The sequence below is a fragment of the Corvus cornix genome, chromosome 12 (genome assembly GCF_000738735.6).
Source record: "Corvus cornix cornix isolate S_Up_H32 chromosome 12, ASM73873v5, whole genome shotgun sequence".
Taxonomy (NCBI): domain Eukaryota; kingdom Metazoa; phylum Chordata; class Aves; order Passeriformes; family Corvidae; genus Corvus; species Corvus cornix.
In genome coordinates this window covers 12,813,994-12,836,527 of record NC_046342.1, presented here as the reverse complement: position 1 = coordinate 12,836,527, position 22,534 = coordinate 12,813,994, and the positions used below count along the sequence as shown (strand labels likewise).

Genomic DNA, 22,534 nt, shown 5'->3' with positions numbered 1-22,534 from the left:
CAGACTTTTAGCTTTTGAGACTCTGTTATACACAGAGGGCATGTAAAAGGGATGTAATTGAAATATTTAAGTACAGAAAATATTTGCAAAAGATATACCCATCCTTCTCCTGGCTACATGAAATTGTAATGGGTTACTGTTTGTTTTTATAAGTTGTGCTGCATCTGGCTATTAAGTTGACTTTCTAACTGTGTGTGTGGAAAAAATACCTTGCCCTTCATTAGTTTAATCTAAAATTCAAATTCTCATTGCAGTGTGTAATGGCATTAGAAGTACTCAGACAAATTAAATGATTCAGTATGGTAACTTTGAAGAATCTAATTTCCATTCAGGGAACAATTTTTATCATCTGGCAAAAAGACAAAACTGTGAATTTTACAATGGCTGCTTTCTTTGGTAACATTTTGTTGCATGGGGTTTGCTTTACTGTTAATCCACGATCAAATCCACTCTTAAGTGCTTAACTAATGTTACAGACATTTAATGCACATACAGATTTTAATCTGCCTGTTCTTCTCTTTTGCACGTTCCTGTGGTCTCTGCTAGAGCAATTATTGTTTTGATGCAGTTTTGAATCATAGCTTTATTTGGGATTTGTACCTACCTGCCTCTGTAGTACCATTATAATTTGTAGCATAATTATGCATGTATGGCATTTTAAAATATATACATGGTGAATATGATGCCTGGAAGATACCTGTGCTGTATTCAGTTTTTGACTCGTTGCGTTGGGTGAAGTTGCTTCCAGGATTGAAGAGAATTCCATGCCTGGCTGACAGCAGGTCACAGCCTCAGGCTGCCAGGGGGGATGAACAGGGCTTGTAACAACGCTTTGGAAGGAAAGCTGGAGAGAGCTGCTGCTAAAAGAGCTTTCCACTGTGCTCATATTTTCTGTCTAACCTTGAGAGCCTCAGATCTCATTCTTCGGATGCATTCCTTCTGCTTTGAAGTTAGTGGAAGTTCACTGATTCTAGAATCAGTGATGTATGTATGGTTTAGTTAATGAATTTGGATTGCAGAACACCACATTTTCTGCTCCTTTTTTGGTAATTTTGTTGATGATGATGATGATGTAATGAGGAAAAGGTTAAAATTACTCTGCTTAAGTGAGCTCTCAATCTGAAGATTTTTGTAGACATGCAGGAGGGTGATCAGAGCATTGCCAACAATCTGTTGTAAATCCTTTATATATTTTTAGAAAGCTCGTGCATAACTAATCTTTGCTTGAAATTATTCTAACCAGGGAAGAAACCTCCCCAGATAAGCATGAAAAACACAATGGATGTTTCTAGGTGCTTCTTTCCTGAACATTTTATTGCTACTTCCCAAGTGAAATTGAAAACCATCAGGTCAGCAGCTGCCTGCCATGGCAGCCTTAGATTTCACATCAGGACAAAAGTATGTTTGCTACTTTATCATGTGTAGCAAAACATGGTTTGAAGTCTCTGGTTGACATGGACATGCTCTTAGAGAAAAAAAAAAAGCATGGAAGTCAAAATCTATTAGGCAATTTCAGGAATAAGGTTACAGTAGTGGGTATGGCATGACATGCTGACATAAACTATGTCTGTGAGGTTATCAAATCAAATATTGACTTGATACTTCAGCTGTAGGCTTTAGGCAAGTATCTGTTGAAACGTAAAGGTTTTCTTGGCCTTAGCCTGGTTCCTTTTGGCTGATTCTAATCTTTGTTTCTCTTCTGGTAATTTACAAGCTATCAGACTTTCAGGTGTTGTTAAAACATGACTCTTGACTTCCTGAAAGCTACCCTAAGTACAGGAGAAAGTGACTCATTGAAGTTTTTGCCTTATTTGGCCAGAATTCTGAGTATTCGTCTTTTTGGAAAATTCCCATTTCTCTCTGCTAGCTGAGGTATAGCAGGTATTTATCTTACTGAGGTAGACTCAGCCCAACTCCTGGGAGCTACAGGTTCAAAGTTCAGCCTACAAAGTTATGGTTCAGAGACTTTATCTTCTGTGTATGCTCGGAGATGTATTGTGTGAGTTTGTTTGTTTGTTTTGTGGTGGTACTTTTCTAAAAATGTGTATAAAGATGGTGACAGAGTAGATAGAGGAACTATTTTAAAGAGGATAAATGGAATTCCAGGCCTTTCACATGAAAAGCAAGGCATTCCCCCAAAACTGAGGGAGCATGAGAAAATGGGCCATGGATATGTCTCAAGTTGATAAATATTTCATGTTTTTTCTTTTACTCTGGTTTGCTCTCTTTCCTGGCAATTGGGCTTACAGCAAATCTGAGGATATGAATATGACTATCTCCTTTAGGTATCTCTCTACTTTTTGGAGAAAATATTCTTCTCCAAGTACAGTCTCCTTGTAAAGTGCTGCAGTTTGATATCCTACCTGTTTGGAAAGTAATAATGTGGGAAGTGCAAGTGAAGTCCTGCCTTGCTCTAAAAAAGAGGAAAGCTGGTTGTTTTCACAGGCCAAGCTTTATGTCATCCTCACACATCAATGCTGTGAATAGGGGGCTAAATTCAGTGGGCTCTTTTGTGTTGTTGGCTTTTCTTTAGAGAAACTTCTGAAATGAAAGAATTTTAGATAAAAAAGTAAAATAGCTGTGCCATGATCAAGGCAAGGATCAGACCAGTTCACTGTCCTTCTAATTCGTTATGATTAGCTTTGATGGGCTACCTAAAAACAGAGGCTAGGCAAAATTAAGGGGGAAAAAAGCAGGTATATTTATTGAAGGGCCTTCAAGGTACACTTTGGACAGTCAGAGCCCAGAGTCAGTTTTTGTAAATTTGCTGCATTCTTCAGTATTTGTGCAGAGTTCAGCACAAACTGAGTACCTTAAACTATGCACTATTCACTATTGCAACAAATCCCAAATTTTTCTCTCATGATTTCAAGAGATCTTTATCTTTTCATGAAAGATTTTTTAAAAATCCTGGGGAGGATGAGAGCCTACAAGAAAGATGGAAAGAGACTGCAAGGGCATGTAGCAACAGGACTAGCAGGGAATGGCTTCAAACTGAGAGTAGCTTTAGATTGGGTATAAAGAAGAAATTCTTCCCTGTGGAGGTGGTGAGGCTGTGGCATAGGGTGCCCAGAGAAGCTGTGGCTGCCCCATCCCTGGAAGTGTCCAAGGCCAGATTGGACAGGGCTCAGAGCAACCTGGGATAGTGGAAGGTGTCCCTGCCCATGGCAGGGAGTGGAATTAGATGATCTTTAAGGTCCTTCCAACCCAATCCGTTCCATGATTCCATGATTAGAAAAATGGTTAAGGCTGAAAACACTTTTTGCTTTTCTCCTGCAGATCTCTAAATACTGGATGTAAGGGTTCTGGATACAAACTCTCCCCCAAAAATTATGTGTTTTGATACTTCTCTCTTTTTGGCATTCCCTAAAGATTCAGTTTCTGAAGTTTTTGTATTATCCTCAAGAATCAGAATTTTAGGATGGTTTCATAGTGACCACATATAGTCATTGTGTTATAAAGAGCCTTATCTCAAAGCATGGCAATAAATTATTATGAGGTTCTTCCAAATGTTTTTGAAATTTCTATTTCTCCCAGCATTCCAAAATTTTCCCCAGATGTCTGATAAACACAAGATTTCAAGCAGTATAGTAGACTTGGCAGATACTAAATTCTGCAGAGTGTAAATTACAGTCAATGTACCTATAAATCCTCCTGTAGGCTCAGCACAGTGTTACTCCAGTGAGTCCCATTTACCAGTAGACTGGAGTTTAACTGCATGAGATACTAGTTAAAAAATCTCAAGCAGGTCACTAGAAACTTGATATTACAAAATTTACTTGCTACTTTAGGTCTTTTATTTTCTCACTTGATTTTCTATTATAGTTTGTTCTAATGTCACTAAACTCTAGTGTTAAAAAAAAGTACCCATCCTAAAATCTGTTCTAGTGGAAGCTGCTCTTAAATGACTTTTTGCTTTAGCAACTGCCACTTGAAGGCTTTTGCATATGGGTTTTACAAAATTAAGGATTTCAATTTTCAAACAACTTCTCTCTGTTTTCAAACAACTCTTCTGTGTTTTCAAATTGGTCCAAGCTCCTCGTACTTCCACACAATGGTAGAAATTTACGAGTATTTGAATTTCTCGATGTATTTTCATTTTATATTTATATTTCACATTTTATAGGTTCGATAAGCCACATTTCTATAAATTGAATTACTGTACACTGTGAATTGAAATACTGATCAAGCTGCAAATCAGGAGCCCTTTGAGAGCTGCCTTACAGACCTACAGGGAGGAAGTTCTCTGATCCAGGGAGCTTAAGGCCTGTAAGTGGAAGCCTGGAAACAGCCAGCATGGGCAAATAGGTGGAAGTGTGGAACTTGTTTGGATGACAAATTCAGGAACCTCCCCCCATACACCCTGATAAATGAATGCCTCTTTCTCTCTTCAACACTGCAAATGCCAAATCCATCTAAAAACTTCCTGATAGACATATAAAATTCATATTTTCTGCTCTGATTTTCCTGTATTTCTCTTTGAGTTCTCTTCATCCTCAAAGCTACATGGTGATTTATGTTAATTACTAATTTACTGCTTTCAGTTATAATGAAAAGCCATGAAGATGTCAAGTTTCTTGCTGCTCCTTGTTTAAAAAGCTGTCCTAGGTCCTGCTCTGTAAACCTGAGCCTATAGTTTTGGGATTTACCCTAAGGAATCAAAGTAGTGGAACTTATAAAAATTTCTGGAACTGATGGAGTTTTAATATAATGAGCTGAAATCCTGCCTGTAACCTTTGACAGTTATTTTTAAGTATCTTTCATGTGTCTGTCTGCTTTAGTCTTAAATACTGATTCTAAGAGAGATGCTGAGGAGTGAATGTGTGTGATGTCAAGGAAGGTCAAGTTACTGAAATATTGGTATGGTTCTGAAACATACCTGAAATATGTTCAAGTATATAGTTTCTTAATTAGTAGATGTCTGAGCTTTTTGTTAATGTTTGTCTCTGGCAGTCTCTTCAAAGCATTGGCTTGAAAACTCATGTTTATACACATGTATGTATAAATACATCTAAATTGGCCTCTAGAGTTAACTTTGTTAAATTGTTAAATTTTGCCAAATTGCTTGGCTCAAAAAATAGGGGTATGGCTCTTTTGTAGGCTAAAGAGTAGGAGGTTTTAACACTGGTCCTGGAGTGACCATCCTAGCGTGGTCACTAGCAGTCAAGTTTACCTTTAAGGAGTCCTTAAGGTAAATATTTTAAAATCCCATGCCCCTAACCAGTGAGAATTTTCCCTTCCTTCAAGCCTTTCTTTCCCATGTTAACTTTTTATAATACCTAATGCTGTGCTTTTTTTGTTAACTTTTTGTTTACTATTGAGAATCATGCTTTGGAAAAATAGAAGACAAAGTATGAATTTCTCCATTCTTCTGATTCAAGAATTGATCACAATTCACAGAATTACATTGCTGTAACAGAATATTTCCTCTTTATAAAGGCTTATGTTACTTCTATGAAAGTATTGGATGACAATAATTATATGATTGGCAACTAAACAATAGATAAGTTACTGGCAAGCACAGAAGGGGCACCTGGATAGAGGGATTTAATAGAATCATGAAATAGAATTAATTTAATAGAACTACTACTTAGAGCACTTTCCAGTGTTTTTAAACTCTCTGTAACTGACAAAATGCCACATAAGGTTAGTTTTGTTCATGGTGGCTTTTTACCTATGCTGAGAGAAATCTTCATGTCACTAATTTGCAATAACTGTGGATAGTTGCACATACTTGTCTCCTAAACACTGGCATATTTCTTACCCCAGGCTCATATTTCCTCATAACTCATTATCAAATCGCATTTGGAAAAGGGACTGCTAAATTACTTAGCTAGAATGCAGTCATAAGTTTGGCCTTATCCATGACCTTCACCAAATAATAAGAGGCAGCTGCATAGATCTTGTGCATGGCAGGAATGTTAATCTCCATTCTCCTATAACACCCTGGTGTAATTGATGGTGAAATGCATAGGGGCATATTGTCCCTTCCTTACACGCTGCAGAATCCCTCTTATCATGCTCTGCACTGAGATATATGGACCTTTTTCTTAGGCTTGGAGCTAAAATACTTGGGTGGCTAAAATAGGTCCTAACAAGGTGCTCCTAACAGCGTGCAAGAATGAGAAATAGCTTTGCTTTTCCATTCTCTTCAGACCATGCACTGCCTTACTGTATAGGTGTGGGAAGTTCATGTCAATTAATGTAACCCTTTCAGAATTCTGCTTAGCTCTAGCTGTGTGATCTATAAGGATAGAGTTGGGACTTGTTCTAAAGCAGATATAATGAAAACCTGGAATTCATAATATTTGGAGTGAGGCTTAAAAGAAAACCTGAATGAAAAGATGTAATGTTGAAGTTTCTCACCAAAGAAACATCAGGTTTGTCAAGGTTTTGCTTTATGGCAGAATTTGTGCTTATCCTAAAATACATTATATTAGTGGTAATGCTTTCCCATCGTGATACTTTTTACTAACTGGCAATTTAGTGACTGGTTCTTCAAGAGATAGCAGGTGACTGATGCTCTAAGTATTAGTGATTATTGAATTGATTTTGGTTTGATTGTTTTGTGGCAAAAAAAAAGGTCAAATACCAATTGAGTTCTCCCAAACTGAAGTGTTCTGTTTTGAGGAGTTCAGTAAGGCTCCCATGGAGAGAGTACATCTCTTCCCACACAACAAACACTTACGCTCGAGTTTCTCCACTGAATAATTTTGTGACCCTCTCTATTAAAGACCTCCAAGTTGTGTTTTCTTTCAGGTGATTGAGTAATATGTAGAAGAGGCCTCCGGCAACCTCCTAATGTAAATGTATGTGTCTCATATGAATATTCTGCTCTGGTTGGTGAAACATGAATAAGACCCATCAACGGTTTCTTTGTAAGGTTGTGCAGCAATGAACAAAGAAATGTATAACAAAATCCATGTGACACATATCCACTGAGTCCTTATTTAAACAGTGATTGCAAACACCTTTGGAGAGAAAAAAAACCCACTCCAAATCAGGTACATAATGTAACAGTGACCTCTGTGAGTCTCTTAATCTGCATGCCTTGTCTTTGAACTGGGAGCACATTCATCAGAACATTTTGGAAAGAAAAAGAGGGATTACGATAGATCCAGTAATGCAAAGCAGCATTAGGTACTCAGGACACAGACTGCATATAAGGCTCTTTGAGAAATTAGGCTGGACAGTCCAACCCCCAGTAGGCAGAGCTGGGATGATGGTTATTTCGTGATCTCTGATTGAGCTTCTTCCTCTATAGCTCTTGCAAAAAATTTTTAATCCGATCACAAGAGCCGATTTTATGAAGCCAAGAGGCTTGGCATTGGTAAACAGAGTGCCCAGCTGTACACCCTAACCCCTGGAGAGGGATTGACTTTCTGCTGAAATATGTTGTTCTCCTGCTCTCTTCTGCTGTCCTGCTTGTAGCCTTCTGCATCTTCTAATTCTTCACTAAGCTAATGTTATTTATGGGGAGCTGAATTGTGCAGCTGGTGTGCCTATGAGAATTCTGAAATTAAAGTTTCATCAAGCCAGAGTATCTCCAGACATTGAAGCCTTCAGTCTTTTCCATTCAAATGCATGTGGCAATAATGGAACCCCAAGTGATCGTGCAAGTGAGCCGGTAACTAATAATTCCCTGAAGAACTTATGTAATGAAATCAAAACCTTCCCATACTGAGCTGTTAGTTTTGCAGGGAGGAAACCTCACTGGTTTTAAAGCTAAAAGAAAAATCTTACTATAAATCTCCACTCTTATAAGGAACTACCATGATACTGCTGATTTGGGAAGTGAAGAAGGTTCATACATTTCGGCTTCATTGTCTTGTTGTGGTGCGCCTTTTTTACAGGGTTGTGGGTTTGTTTTGGTAAATTGCAGTGGAGTGTAATGGAAATGATCCAAGAAAGCATGAGACAGAGTATGTGTGTGGAGTACAATGTATTGAAGTATCAAAGCCTCGGGTTTACCATAAATTAATCATCTGTGGTCTCAGCTCTTGGAGGTGGGGGGAAGTGTGATCTATTCCCACTCTGTAAATAAATTTCTTGGCTAGCATAGGAGTGATCTAGTTGAAGAAGAGTCTCACTTGGTTTGTCATTTCTTGAGTACTTCTCAGCCTCCAAGTTCCCAAGAACTGAGATTGTTTAGCACACAAATGATCATTGCAAAGAAGGGAAATACTCTAATAATTGTCCTTTTTTTTTTTCCTCTTAGGCCTAAACAGAACAGCTGAAACAGAACTGAAATTTTAATAAATTTGAGGTTAGATAAGAAATACAAGGCTAGTTAAGCATGCAAATGGATCAGAAATTCAATAATCTTCTCAATATGACCTTGCAGCTTTTAGGTTCTTTGATCACCTTTGAGAGTAAAATGGCTAATACAGACCTGCCCAGGGTTTATCTTGCCAGAGGTGAAAATATGAATTAGATTGTATGCAGAGATCTTTGCTTGCACTTTGATTCACTGAGTGGCAGAAAATGTACATGTTGCAGGAAAGTGCATTTATATTTTTGTGAAGACAGAGAATTATCATCAGTCAGTTTAAGAATAAACCCGTTATTAAATACATAATGTGAAAGGAAGACTTTTTGCCTTGAAAAGCACTGGCTACATTGTGATTGTTAGGCATTCTGTAAAAAAAGTTTTGAAATTGCTACTTACTCAGTAGTTTAGCTCTGGAACAAGCAACTCTAGCAGTTGATGTATTGGCAGACACATACCCAGTGAATGAGTTTTAAATAATTCACTGTTAACCAGCAGCTGTCACATACATGATATTCATCCCTCTTCTCTTGTATAAAGCTGTGGATGGTAATTATTAACTCTTCATGGAAGTAACTATTGCTTTTTGATGATAGGGAAAAGAAGTTGCTCTTTCATTTTGTGCTTTATTTGAGGAATTTCAACTTCCTTATCCATGCCAGAGAAATTTTTCTTTAGTAAGAATTTTTTCTTATGTCACTTGCAATAGGGAAATAAAATCTAAAGTTTTACACTCTTCTTTTAACATAAATCTTTTTTCTTGCTTTCCTGCCATGACCTCTGCTTTTCTCCAGTGAAATGAAGTCTTGTCCAGCCGGGGGATATTCAAAGCTGACCAAATAGCAGGAGACATTTTCATTCTAGTGACAGAGAGGAACAAATAGATGTGTCTTCCCCTATCCCAGCTTTACAATTAGAGCCAGAAGGAGGGAGAAAAAAGAGCCTGAGTCTGTTAGAGACAGCTTGTTCCTCGAAGGAGAGAAAAAGAGACAGTAGAGTGCTGAGAATAGTGGGGGTTTTCTCCCCTCCAGTTTGTTTTGTTGTGGGTTTTTTTTGCCCCCATTCCACTTCTCTCATGGAAAGGTGTTGGAAGGTGATGCAAGCACAACTTGTACATGTTTTCCTGGGCTGCAGCAAGGCGACACTGATGACTGTGAGCACTGTCCTTATGCTGGAGGTGAGCAAGGTCAGGGCTTCTCTGTGAGATGAGCAGCAGCAGGTAGTCAGGGAGCATCAGTACTGGCTTGTCTAAAATATACGGAAAATTCCAGATAGCCCAGTATGTTGGTTTAAGTCTCTGTTTTGGGTGTGTGGATATGATTGTTCAAATGCAGTGACCTAAAGTTTGTAGTCCATTGAAATTATTCTCTTCAACCATCTTGATCTTCAAAGTTCTCTTGACAGATGAGAAATGTGCTGTTCCTTATAACCAGATAACCAGGGTACACCTGAAGTAGTTGTGGAGTATATATTTTTCTTCCATTTAAATAAATTTTAAAAATGTTACTAAACTACTAATATTTTTTTAAGTCTGAAAGTAGTGGTTGTATCATTTTGGATCTTTGCAGGATAGTGTACATAGTGTACTGCTTTTGAGACAAAGAAGTTATAAATGAACATTAGAGATTTTATGTGTTTGATGTGTTTGACTTTGGTTTGGTGAATCAGATAAGAGATGCTTGTGACTGTCTGCTTCCTGAGAACAAACCAGCTGCTATTTATTTGGGAAGTATTCCGAAAACACCTTCTTGTTAATGATTCATTGCATGATCTGGCATCTGGTAAACAAATATATTTTCTTTATGGTGAAAGTCGCCAAAAATCATTAAAGAACTATTCAACTTCTTTATGCTTTCTAAAATACAGTAATTATGGTAAAAATTGTTCCTATTAGCAACATTACTGAATGATGGTAAGCCAAGATCAATCTCAGAGTGGAATCTGTTAGCACAGATAATAAAAAAGTTAATTCCAGAGGTAGTTTCCCTCTTCAGCAAGCAGGTGGCTGTGGTTAGTAGAGTTTCTTTTCTGTTTTCCATATGGTAGAATACAGTGGAGCTATTTTTTAAAGGAATCTTGTAATTTTAGCTATTTCATTGATCCCTTCACTGAAGAACTGAGCGTCTGGAGCCATCTTGACTTGATTATATTTGTTTCAGTGTGATTTTTTTATGATGAGAGTTATTTTTCACTTTTGAAACTATGTGTGCCCTTGAATATGTAATGAAGATAATGTCAAGTTCCTTTTTGAACCTTCCTGAGAATACAATTCCAAATCCAGCCTGGATTTCCCCAGAGTCTTGTCTGCATTATTAAAGTTTCCCTTGTCTATTCTGCAGCTGGTTAGAACTCAAGTACTATTCAACTGTAGTAATCAAAAGTAGTATTCAACTTGATACTTCATAGAATGGTTCAAAAAAAGGTTTTTTCCTGACATTTAAAGATGTAGGATTCAGAGTGATATCCAGATGGCAGAAGATAAAATTTTAAAGTTTTTTAATATGTAACTTTAGTGTATTTTTCATGGGTAGTCACTTAAGATTATACATTTCGTTTATAAAATGCAAATGATTGAATCAAAACTTGTTAAAGTGGAAGAAGACTCTTACAAGAGAAATGAAGGCTCTGAAATAGATGGGGCAAGATTTATTCCTTCACTGAAATGAGTAAGTTCAGGCAATAACATTTGTAGATGGAATCTCAAAGACCCATTTCAACTGTCAGGATCTTGTTAGATCTTTCAGTTCAGTTTGGTATCAATTTTCTCTTTTAGTGAACTTCTGAGGCAGCAGATAGGGCTGAAATGCTGGTGATTTAAAGACGGATGGATGCAAAGTCTAGTTTTGAAAAGGCCAGACAGCTCTCTCTCCCTCTTTCTATATTTGCACAATAACTGTCTCTCCCATGCTTGTCACGCTTTAAAGTTTATATCACTTGTTGCAAAGGTTGTCATAGCAGTTTATTTTCCATCCTAACTACTCACTGTGTATAGCATTTCTTCCAACATTCCCTTTGAAGATGACCTTTCCTTACCTTAAGTTCATGCCCTTTGTTGTTATAGTTGACACAATCTCCTATGGCCTTATAAACTATACTTTCTGTTCTTTTACAAAATTCTTGTGTAACTTGGCAAGATCTGCTGTTAATTTATTTTTCTAAGGGCTGTATCTCATTCCTCTGAGGAGTTCTTATATTACAGATCTTCCAGCACTGACATGATTCAGTGATATCTTTATTTCTTTATTTTTTGCGTTCTTCTCCTAAAACACTGATTGAAAATGTAGCTGTTCTTCCACATGTACTTTCAGTCTCATATCTGTGCAACAGATAATGTTTCTCTGCCTAACAGCATGCTTGTAGATGAAACCATTCAAAATTGTATAAATAAGTAATCATTGCATTTTAACCCACAATAGTATAGGATTAAATGTTCTTTTTTTTTTTTTTTTCATGATAGCTTTTACTCAAAAAATGGTCCTGTGTAATTGACAACTAAAGAAGTAACCCCATTTATGGGCATAATCTGCACCAGCAAAAGTTAGTTACAGACCAAAAGCAATCTGGCTTTTTATCAACTGAATTGCTGTACAAGATCATACACCTGCTTTAAAAGTATCTGCACAGAATGGCAATTTGTCAAGGTAAATCTGTAATTGGTTTAAGCTATTTTGGGTTCTGTAGGAATAAATTCACCATTGAAAGAAAGAATTGAAAAGAGAGTAAATAGAGTCTTCAAATTCTTTGTTAGAACTGTTGCTACACATTTTTTTAGCATTCTTAAATTCTTTATATTTGAGGGACCAGTTAGCTCTTTTGATAGGAGTCTCTCCTATTCATTCATTGGAACTAGATTATGATATCCATTGTTCCTTTATGGTCAGTACTTCCTGTAATATCTGAATTGTTTATCAAATTCCTGGAAAGCACTTTCCTTTTTCAACTCTCTTGGATATTGGTTGATAAAATTTTTTTTTCCTTATTTTTTCCCGAGCTAAGCTGCCTTGAGTCTTAAGAAGGTTGTGTTCTTTACTATAGGCTAAACCTGGTCTGATACTGGTAAAGACTATACTTTATGTAGGACAGAGGTCATTTAACACTCCCTGGTTACTTGAATACTTCACTAATTGTTTTAATAATACTGTTACCACTTACACACAGTTAGTTACTGTGAATCTTCTATGCTTTATTATTCCTTTTATGTGCCTCAGAATGCTATTTGTAGCTAAACATACTTCATTGTTTATCTTCTGAAATCAACTCAAAATTTAAAATTTTATTGGTTTCGATTCTGTTTTCTGCAAGGCTCATTGCAAGCATCTGTTGATTTCTTTTGCCTTCATATAAGGGAAGGGACCAATTTAGTAATTATCACATCAAATTGTGTTTTGCACTGTGCAGTATGATAGAAAACAGGCTTTCTAAGGAAACTGTGATCAAACTTGATTAGATAATCTTATTTTCTTTAGAATTCTGTAATATTTATAATTAGCTGCATGGAAGGATTATGAACTTTGTTATAAATGATTTTGTACCTTTTCATAGAACAGCATTGTTCATATCTGTGACACATGCTGGTTTGTCAGTATTATTATTAATGAAACAGGTTTATTAAATACTGTAGGATTGTGGCAGGTTGACCCTGGCTGGATGCCAGATGCACACCAAAGCCTCTCCACCATTCCCCCTGCTCAGCTGGACAGGGGAGAGAAAATAGAATGAAAGGCTTGTGTGTTGAGAGATTATTCGCAAATTACCATCCCAGGCAAAAGAGACCTGACTTGGGAAAATTATTTTAATTTATTACCAGTCAAGTCAGAACAAGGTAATGACAAACAAAACCAAACATTAAACCCACCTTCCTCCCTCTCCCATGCCTTTGAGGGCTCAACCTTGCTCCTGCCTTTCATATGGGAAATACCCCTAAAATTTTGTTTATTTTCCAGTGCATAATAAACTACACTGACTACAGCTTCTCAGTTTTTCCTTATGAAAACAAAAATGCTTTCAGAATATGTTAATATTAACAAAATTTCACTCTCTAAGTCTGAAACCATGCTTACCTGGAATGTGCTCTCTCTGGCACAGATCATTTTTGTAGTTGCTCCCAAATAGCTGGCAGCATCTTTCTGAGAAGAACAGGCTATGAATACAAAATATTAATAAACCAGAAACATGCAATTCCAAGACAAGGAGTTTTTAAAAATTGCATTATGTATACTTAATGCCTAACTGACCTTTTCTGTTTTTTCTTAAATCTCTTAAAAATTCATCTAATTTCAAAGCCGAAGTATTAGCCCATTTATATGTAAATTGCCTTTAATTCATGCATTAATTTGAAAGACTAATCCAAAAGATCCTTTACCACAGGTGACCTTTTTGACACTGTACTTCTGGGAAGACTGTAAAGTGGTTTCTTACGACCTCACATCCACCTGTAGCATAAAACGTGTGCCTACTTCAGTCTGTATAAATCAATCATGAGAGAGTGGTTTTCAAGCAACATTGAATTATTAACACTGTAACTGTCTTGGGTAGTCATAGTTAAAATAGGTCCTATTTAAACCAATGAGTATTTTCTGTTGGCATTCTTGCATATTTTAGATGTTAAACACAGTTAAGGCATTCACTGATTATGCCCCTTAAATAATTAATAGTAGTATAATCTAACTTGTAATGATGATCTCCAAAGATTGTAAATTTCCACAAACATTCAGTATTTATTATTTGTCAAAATTTCATTCACCACAAGAGCTGCTAGAAGAAATATGCTAAAGCTGAGTGCTGAGCCCTTCCCTTGGCAGAGGAGAGTATACAAAATTGTAATGATTAAGTATTAGGATTTATAAATATGTTTTCATCCATTTAAGCTCCAGAAAGTGACTCTTGATCCACACCTGCTGCAGAGTACATTTCACTGCACAGTGAATGCTCACCTGGCTTGATGGACAGTCTATTATTTACTATTTTCTCCCTGTAACAGGTTTTTACTGGGAGGCTCCATACTAATTCTCCTGAATTACTGCAGGTTTTTATTAATAATACATAATGTTGAAGAAAATAAATGCTATATTTCCTTCTGATTTCTTTTTAAAAGTAAAATTCATTTTTTCAGTCAGTTAATGCTTAAGAAGTGAAATGGTACAAAACCCTAACATTAAAGATCATTGCCTACTTGCATAGTCATCAATAAAACAAGAAATGATCTGGTGTTCTGAAAATGCATTTTAGTTCAGAAATGATGAATTTTTTGGACTAAGGAAAGCCAAAATCTACCTTTTAAAATCCATTTAGGCAATGCAGTATACCAGACAGTGCATGTCTACAGTATTATTATACAATTAGTGAAGATTATTTGTGTTGTGTGCTTCATATGAGAAGACACAAAATACTTTACCACAGTTATAATAAAGGAATAATCCTTTGCCAAGGTACATACAGTCCTGGAAAAATGCAGTAACTTAAAGTGTCGAGATAATGAGATCTGAATTGGTCTCTGTCTAGAATTATCACACACTTCTCTGTTTTATCAGAATAAATAAATACTAATGGTCTCTGTGGGGGGACAGGCCTGTCTGCTCTCTGACTAAGGAGATTTCTTCAGAAGAATGAGAACAAGATGACAGAAGTAGTGTTTTATCATTTGCTGTTAACATACACACAAAAAAAAATCCCCAAACTCATACGACATTGTTTGCAGAATAAGACAAATTGTTTTAAGAAGAATAATGATAAACCCCTAAAAAAGAAGTAGCTGCTGTAAACAAGAACATGTCCTGACAGACATTTTTAGTAATGAAACTATGTGCCTACCTGTTGTTTTAGCCATAAGCTGTTAATTATATCCTAATGTGGTTTGTTGAGATTTCCTACGAGTAATGAGCTGTCCACAACTTAGAGTATTTCTTTTCCCGTCTGAAATACTGATCAAATGTAGCTACCATGTTAGATAGTCTTGTCTTGGCATATAAGGATCAAAAGGGATCTTATGCAGGAACACTGGCAGAACACATTTGGTGAAAAAGGAAATTGGCATTATGGTGAGACTTGGAGAGTTTGGTGAATTGAACAGATACATGTTGAAAATCTTTCTTAAGAAAACTCCACCAAAAAACCTCCAAAACTCCTCCCCCAAACCCCTGTTGATTGTTCCCTTGACCTCCGTTTTTACTGATGGCCTGAAGGGCTGCAGCTATGAAAATCACACACACAAGGGACAGGGATATACATCAGTATCCTTCTATGGTGTGCTTATGCATGTGATTGATTATCCTTGTTATTTGCTGTGGTAATACAGCTGCTCAAAAATCAGATATAATTAGGAAATTAAAGGAATGGATGTAGGAAAGGCTACTGAAGATTAGCTGCTCATGCCAACAAATGTGATGGTGTTTTTGGCTGAGCCAAGACCAAGAACTAAGATGTCTAATGTCAGTTTGCTAATTCTGAAAGTTTTTCTGGGTTTGAAGATGAACATGAATAACTTGAAATGCTAATATTTGATTTAATTACCAAACCCAGCAGGCAGTTTCCATATAAAGGCTACTTTGCTTTCCTGTTATCATAGTGTGATATGATAAAGAGTAGGGCATCGTTTCCTGTTACAGAATTTGTCGGCTTCTGGATGGTTGAGAGGAAAAAAATATTTCAGTTTGTCTTGCACTGATGTAAGTACAGACACAAATACATGTTTGTATTTGTGCATATGGGCTTATTATCCAGAGAACAAATTGCAGGGGTAGTAGTGTTAAGAAGTGAATAGGAATAAGATTAGAGGGAAAGAAGTTTTAATTAGTATTGGTATTTAAATATTCTCATTATCTGTTTTCTCTGGCTGGATAACTATAGTTGATGTGTTATCTTCTGGAGTGTACACGAGCAGGATGGAGGAAAAAAAGCACAGAAAGATGCCAACTTTCAAGTGTTTTCTGAATTGGTCAAAAATGTGTTGCACTATGAGGAGTGAATACTTTTATAGCATTACTATAGTTCATTACAGCAACGAATCTGTGCCAGTAATGACAGTGTTTTCTGAAAGCTCTGTGCATTATCCTCCTCCTGACTCGGGACTGGGGTTCTGGTTAACTGATATGAAAAATGCTGGATTTTGTTACTGGGTAGCAGTGCAGAGGAAAAATGCTTCAATTTTCAGCTGTTTTAAATGGCAAGGATTCAGCTTCTTGATGTATGCATGCAAAGGTTTGTATGGTCTCACTGTTTTGCCTACAAATACTTGTCTTATAGTAACTACATGCTAAGGGTATACAGTTAAGAACTATTTTTTTCTATAACCGTTTAATCAGTATTTCTATGAAAGTATAAAGAGGTGTTCTAGTGTGACAGGGGAAGTGATCCTGCACAAAGTGTTAGGTTAAATAGCACTTTGTATGGGTGTGAAGAATTAGCTGGAGCTCCCAGGGTCCACATTTTAGACTCCTGTTGTTGCTGAATGTTTTTCTTCACCACAGAATACAATAAACGTGTCTCTCAGTAGTGCTGCTTTCAAATAAAGCCTCTATTGCAGCAAGTAGCATTTAATGGGGTGGGACTTATGACTTTATGGAAGTCAATTCCTGAGAGGTAAATTTATGTACAAATCTGGGAGGATAAGGGAGATTGATAATGATATACTCACAGGGTACCTGTCAGGAAGAACAGGACTGCAGTACAAGGGATAAATGAAGATCTTGACTCAGCAACATAATACTTCACAGAGTGACAGCGAAAATAAGATGACAGAAAAGATTTATATTGATCAAAAGAAATACTGGCCTTGGGCTAAAGGAACAAAGTGATTAACAAAAAGTGATGCAACTGGCATTTCAGTGTGTAAATTGTGACATAATTCAGTGATCACATCTTGGAAAACTTGTGAATTCACGTGTTGAGGAGAGGCTTTGATGGCTCTATTAGTTCTGAAGTATTCTTCAGCTGGATGCAGACATAAAAAAGGATAAAGGGGCATGTGTGCAATGGGTACCCCCAATACCACGGGTTGAGGAAGGGCTGCATTAACCTCTCAGTGCCACAGAGACAGCTGTGTCTGTGAATGAGTGGGTGCATGCAGGATGGGCTGACTTACTGCCCACCAAAGGGATAGCAGGATTGGCCTTCATAAAAGATGTTCCAGTTCACCAGGTTTAATGTGCTGTGTTAGTGTGCTTGTGTTTTATGAGAGTTACACATGTTACAAGGAGAATTGGGGCCCTCTCTGTAAAGACAGAAGATGACTGTTATTCCCTACTTGATTTCCATGGCTGGAGTTGCACTTTCTTACAGTGGTGATATACTAACAAAACAGGAAATTTAATTCCCTCTTGGAGGAAATGGGCAATCCCATCCTGTCACAGCCCCTGTGTGGTCAGTGGCCTGGTGTCTCAGCATAAATGTCAGCTGCTTAGAGATGGGTTCACTGCTCTCTCTGGTCCTCTAGTAAACGGAGTAGTTCTCTGTTCCCTGTGAACTTGTGAAATACAGGGCTCAGGCCTCTGTGAAACATTCTGTCTGACTTCTGCCGTGCCTCAGAGGAGCAGCAACATTGTAGTAAATAAGTGTATCAAAGATAAGGTTTAGCTGAATCCAGGGAGGGGAGCTGAACAGCCCTGTTAGTGCCATGGGATAACCGAGCCTGAACTGTGTCAGGGTGGAGGAGTACACCAATGTGTGGGTGAGGGGTAGATGGACAAGTATGTTTGAAGTAGTCTGATCTTGCTCAGAGGCTACTCTGAAGTGGTGCTTGGGATGTATAAATCAGAAAATCCATGCAAAGTGAGATTTGCCTCTAAGCTTCTATTGGAATTTCTGTCCTTTTAAATTATATTTTTAGGGTACTCTGATTGATATGGAGAGCTGCTTAGATTTTTGCCTGGAATTTTCAAAGAAGAAAAGTATTACTGTAGCCTGCCACCGTAGGGAGGAGAGGAAAGAAGATCCAACAGGCAAGAATTGTGCAGCAAGATTGATTTATTTAATTATTTTACAAACTCCTTTATAGACTTTTTTCTTCATAGTCTAATTGGACAAAGGATCAGCCACCCCCTGGGTTGATTGGTTAGAAATCCTAAACATCCATTGTCAAAATATTTTTCTACTGTACTATAAACATAGTTCTACAAGGTCGCAGGTGTTCATAGTTTATAGAACTTCTGCTAATCTCTGTGAGAGAAAAAAGTATCCCACAGGCCTAGAAAGAAGCAAGAAAATTCTTGCTAGCAGCAATATTGTATCCACAGGAAAGAAACTATGCCTACAAGAATGGCTGCTATGCCTTCTGAGGACTGAACTCCACTGTTTTCTATACCAGTTTCAATAGCAGTAAAGGAATGAAACCCTGTCAGTATTGCCTGAAGAGATCGCCTCTTGCAGAGGTGAACTCTCCTGAGATAGTGATTTTCTTCCAAGTCCTAACTCAAACCATTCTATGATTCTGTGACATTTGCATCTTCAGTATCAATTTTGTTTACATATCAGGCAAATGGAAATGTGGAATGGAGCTGACCCACAGCTTCTTGAGTCCTATGCAAAAAATTGTATTTCTGAGGTGAGATAATCAAAAAATATGACAACAAGCTTTGGCTATGAAATTTTGTTGAGAGAACTGTTTCATGCTTTGACTGTACCTGTCCCACTTTTGTTTCTACTTGTTTTAGAGTATTTAAGTTGAAAATATCCCTGCTAGGATATTTTTTTTCTTCCTATGGCTTAACAGCTTCCAGGTTCTTCAATACTGACTTTGCTTAATCCAGTTCTTAATTTCTTTAGCACGTTTATCTTTCTGTCCAAAAGGAACCAGATCATAAGTAGGACTTCTAGCAATCCTTTACAGACCCTTTCTTAGATGCTAATTGATGTTCTGGTGTCTCTGGTCTTTGCTGCACACAAATACTCAGCAAAGAACCCATGAAAGGTTATATTTCTAATTTACAAGAAATAATCTGGGAACCTTTATATCTTGCATTTCTTTTCCCATTTGAATTTTGATACTAGAGCAATTGCATTTTTTTTTTTTGGGTGAAGTTCAATTTGGAGCCTCTTTTATTGTTCGCCACAAACTTTCTTTCCATGACGAGTGGATCTGATTTTCAAGATGTTTAATTTTTTTGCCTCTTGATGTAAGAGATAACCCAAATACCATGTAATATTGGGAGAACATTTTTAGCCTTCTGCAAATAGCATTTCCTTGTGTGAATTTTGAAAAGAAAATTGTTTTGCTTGTCCAATTTGTCTTGTGTAATATGCAGTTAAACTAATGTTTAAGGGTCACTTGTTCTTCCCATCTGCAGACTATTTTATAGTTTCGATACAGTAGCTAGTTTTGGGCTAATTCTCAGTATGTGTGGAGCCTTAACCATGAGGTGTATCTTTGTCTGATATTTAAATTTATTTTTTCTTCTGGAAATGAAACTAAATGGAATATTTAATTTTTTATACCTCCAGTTGATTATTTTAATGTCCTTAATTTGTGCTGCAGCATCTCTTTGTCATACTCATATGTGGTGTGCTGGTTTTGCTGGAGAAGAAAACCTTATCTAATACAAATAACTTGATCCTATTTCAGTCTCAGCCCAATGGTGTTTAATGTTACCAGGCTGTAGGTTTGGCATTGCATCTTGTTAGGAGACCTGGAGTATGTTACTAGTGTTAAAGATATGCTCTGGCTAAGGAACAATTTAATCTTGGGTACTGATTAAAGGCAATGTAACTGTTGCTATCGCAGAGTGAATAAAGCTGTTTGGGATTGAGACAAACACCTGTGTTCCAGCCCCTTTTTCTTTTTAGGGTGAACAGAAACCTGGCTCTCAAGGTCTGGGAGTGGATTTCTATTCTGATTTTTGTGTTTTGCTGCTAAGTTTTTTTTTGGTTTTTTGGAGTGTTATTCACATCTTTCCGTATCAGTTTGTTTTACTAATAAATGTCTAATTTCTCCATTACTTTAATATTTTCTCCTCCCACTTGATATGATGAAAAAAATAAACATTCTTTTCTGGTTACACATCATTCCTGAAAAATTAACTTAAACCCTTTTTTCCCCCACCTAAATAGTAAAGCAGATATCTGCTTATTTGAGTTAATTCTCAGTTTTCTTTTCCTGAAGGCAGAAATATATTTGTTTCCAAATTAAGTTAGAATTCCTTAATCAGAAAAATGACTTTTATGCATGAACACCTATAATTTACTATCATTACTTTATTATTAATAGTTACAACAGAGCCACAGGGGTCAGTTTGCCAATGGCATGAAAGTTATAGATTCTGATGTTTTTAGTAATGTTAAAGCTAATTAAACACAGCTTCACTGTTCTAATGAAAGATGTAGTTGATCTTACATGCCCTCATGGTTGGCTGGCACCAAGTGCTGCACGTTCCTCCTGCCTGCTGCTGCTCCAGCTTCACCTGAGGGACTGTTCAGTTCCTTTCTCTGCCTGGCTAACTGCTGGGGGCTCAGGACAAGGCACTACAAGGTCCATAGGAGCTGAATTGTGCTGGTAAACTGGATGTTTTGAGCAAGGAACAGTTTCAGCAGGTTTGATCATCACCTCATAGTGTTCCTCCTGTCTGTTTGTGTCTGTGTTGGAACTCGGAGTGGGTGTGTACTGGGACTGGCTGCAGAGCCATTGAGGTTTCCCCAAGCAGAGAAGTTGATACCTTTGCTTATGTTCAGGGCCAAAAAACAAGGAAAACACTACAATGTTAGGTACTTTTATTTATCTACAGATATTGTTACTGTTTTGCTTATTGGGTATGTTAATATATCACAAAGGACTTGACACAGCTAACATTTTGTATTCTGTTGTAAAATAATGCATTATGAAGAATAAGAAATAGTATAGATTGTAAATAAAAAAGGGGCACTTTTTGTGAAATATCTTTCTATAGAGTTTCTCTCTGGAAAATTTCTTAGTCTCCATAAAAATAGCTGTTCTCAGAACCTGTTCTGTGGAAAGACTATTGGTATGAACTCCTGTGAATTGCTAGAGCCCAGCATGGTGATAATAAATGAGTTTAAATCTTTAGTGTGTTAACTAATAATCACATATCCTAATATTGCACTGATTGACTTTCTGAAGAGCCAGCCTGACTGAAGTGTGATTCTGTGAAGGTTGGTTGGGACATTGGTTTAGAAGGATCAGAGAACTTGCTGTTCTCTTCAAATGGTGAACAAGAATAAACCCACTAGATCATGTGAATACTTGACATTTTTCTTCCTGAGCTAAAGGACTCTTATCAAAAACCACATCTGCCTGCATACAGTCTGAAGCATAGGAAGACTCTCTTCATATTGATTATGGATTTTTTCTCCCTTGTTACTGATTGCAGAATTTGTTTCTTGAGGAAGAGAAAATCATAGTCTTTCCACTTTATTTACTGCCTGAACATCTAGACTTCTCAGAATTTTCCCTTCCAGAGGATTCTTCAGAGCACTTTTAGAAATAAATAGCTAATCACTTTGGTAGTTTTCTTGCAGTAAGTGTGATGTAAATAATGGCCCAGGTAGAAGTTTTATTGACTTCAAAATAACAACAACAGCAAAAGGAAAATTCAACACTTTGCAAATACAATTAAAAAAAAAAAATCAATGGCCTTTGGTTTATTTATTTGGAGATAAGTGAACTTTGGATCAAACAGAAAATTATTTCCCCTCCATTCTTTCTTTCATCCTGTCTAAAACCTGTTTCTTCCCCTCCCCTCCCCCCCCATGATTTTTATGTGATTTTATATGTATATCTATATATATGTATTCTACCCTATTTAGACAAAGACCAGAGCCACTCATAATGCTGCCTAGGGAAATTTTATCAACATCAGGATAATAAGAGGAGGAATCAAGCAATTTATTTCAAGGTAAGATCAGCATATCTGACTAGATATTATATTACTATGTGTAGCAAAATTTCAAAATTAATTTAGACTGTGAAGTAAAGTCATCCTTTTTCAAATGCATGAGAAGAGATGATTAAATTCCAGATTCCAGTGTAAATTAGCTTCTAAACATAGGGGTTTGCAGCTTGAATTGAATCAAGGAGTGTTTCAGAGGTTCAGAGTGTTAACTATTTGCTGATGGCTTTGCTCGATTCATTTCTGGAAATGATATCTCATTGGGCTTGTCCAATTCACAGTATATAATGGATTAATGGTTTGGAACTTTATCTATAATTCCTTGGTTTTATGTTTAAACACTTCATAAACTCTTGATATCCTTTTTTCCCTCTTGAATTCATTAAGAAAATACCATAAAGGAAAGCTGGCCCTTTCTTTTCTTTGTATTTCA

The 22,534-nt window shown here is 36.9% G+C and overlaps 1 protein-coding gene across 8 annotated transcripts in view; it reads left to right on the top strand.

Annotated features, from left to right (window-relative positions):
• The window catches only part of FHIT (fragile histidine triad diadenosine triphosphatase), a 620,602-nt gene that overhangs the window by 148,951 nt on the left and 449,117 nt on the right, over window positions 1–22,534 (top strand). The window contains exon 1 of one of the 8 annotated variants that reach the window (XM_019280431.1): window positions 22,089–22,107. The exons of the other annotated variants lie outside the window; for them this stretch is intronic. The gene's annotated coding sequence lies outside the window, so the exon portion shown is untranslated. Of the gene's footprint in view, window positions 1–22,088; window positions 22,108–22,534 lie in introns of those variants that run through there. 8 annotated transcript variants of the gene reach the window in all.